Raw genomic sequence first — 998 nt, 5'->3', positions numbered from 1 at the left:
GGTCTGTGTGACGTCACACAGACAGGCATCTGAGATCGGCTCGATTTGAGAAAGGGGAAATGATTTAACAAGATTTTTTTTTAAAAACACTGGGTGGATTTTTATCATTATAGGGTGGTTGTGTACACACACTGCCAACACATTTCATTTCAAACAACTTGTAAAAGTGCATGTAGCATCCGATGACCCCTTTAAGGCCAAAAAACGGTTACTTATCCAAGGAATAGCACTGTAATTTTTTTGCCTCACTTTTTCCCAAAAAATTTTTAAACATTTTGTTTAAAAACATATACACAACTAACTAAGTCTTCAGTTTTTCTCCAGGACCTCAGTTAACAGTAATGGTAAAAGTTGTCACCTGATCGCCTTGTACCATTGGCATCGCTCTGAGAGTGGGGTGGAGTATCCAATCACATGGCCTGCTGGGCTTTGAGTGACAGAGCGGCAGATACAGAGAGTGTTTGATCGATTGACACTCCTCTCAGTTCCACCAGAGACATGCAAGCACACACTGTCACTGACAGATTGTGTCGAGTGTCCACTGAGCCTTTATCACTTACTTACATCAATCTATCCGCCCTTCGGCCCTACTAAACGCACGTGCACACACACGGACACCATCTCCCCAAATCCCCCACCCATCCACTATCAAGAGTACCAGCACATACCAGTCAGGTCAGGTGCTTTCAACACTCGAAAAACTTGCCATGGAATTCCAGCTCTGTCTTATCTCTCCTGTATGGCACAGCATGTTTTTCATACCTGTCTAAGCTTCCTGTGACTCCAGACATTTCATCCACAGGAAACCCTGGAGAGCCAAGTCTTATTTTTCATACAGTTAGGTATTTTTGCTGGGAAAAAAATCAGATTACTGCACACAGAATGACATGTTCTGTTATTTAAGGATTTTGCTGTTTCTCTGATAAAGTCAAATGATTATCAGTATTATTATTTATTTATTTATTTAGTCATTTAGCAGACGCTTTTATCCAAAGCGA

This window comes from Sinocyclocheilus anshuiensis, unplaced genomic scaffold (assembly GCF_001515605.1).
Source record: "Sinocyclocheilus anshuiensis isolate Anshui unplaced genomic scaffold, SAMN03320099.WGS_v1.1 scaffold1448, whole genome shotgun sequence".
In the NCBI taxonomy this organism is placed as follows: domain Eukaryota; kingdom Metazoa; phylum Chordata; class Actinopteri; order Cypriniformes; family Cyprinidae; genus Sinocyclocheilus; species Sinocyclocheilus anshuiensis.
This window is presented reverse-complemented; position numbering follows the sequence as displayed.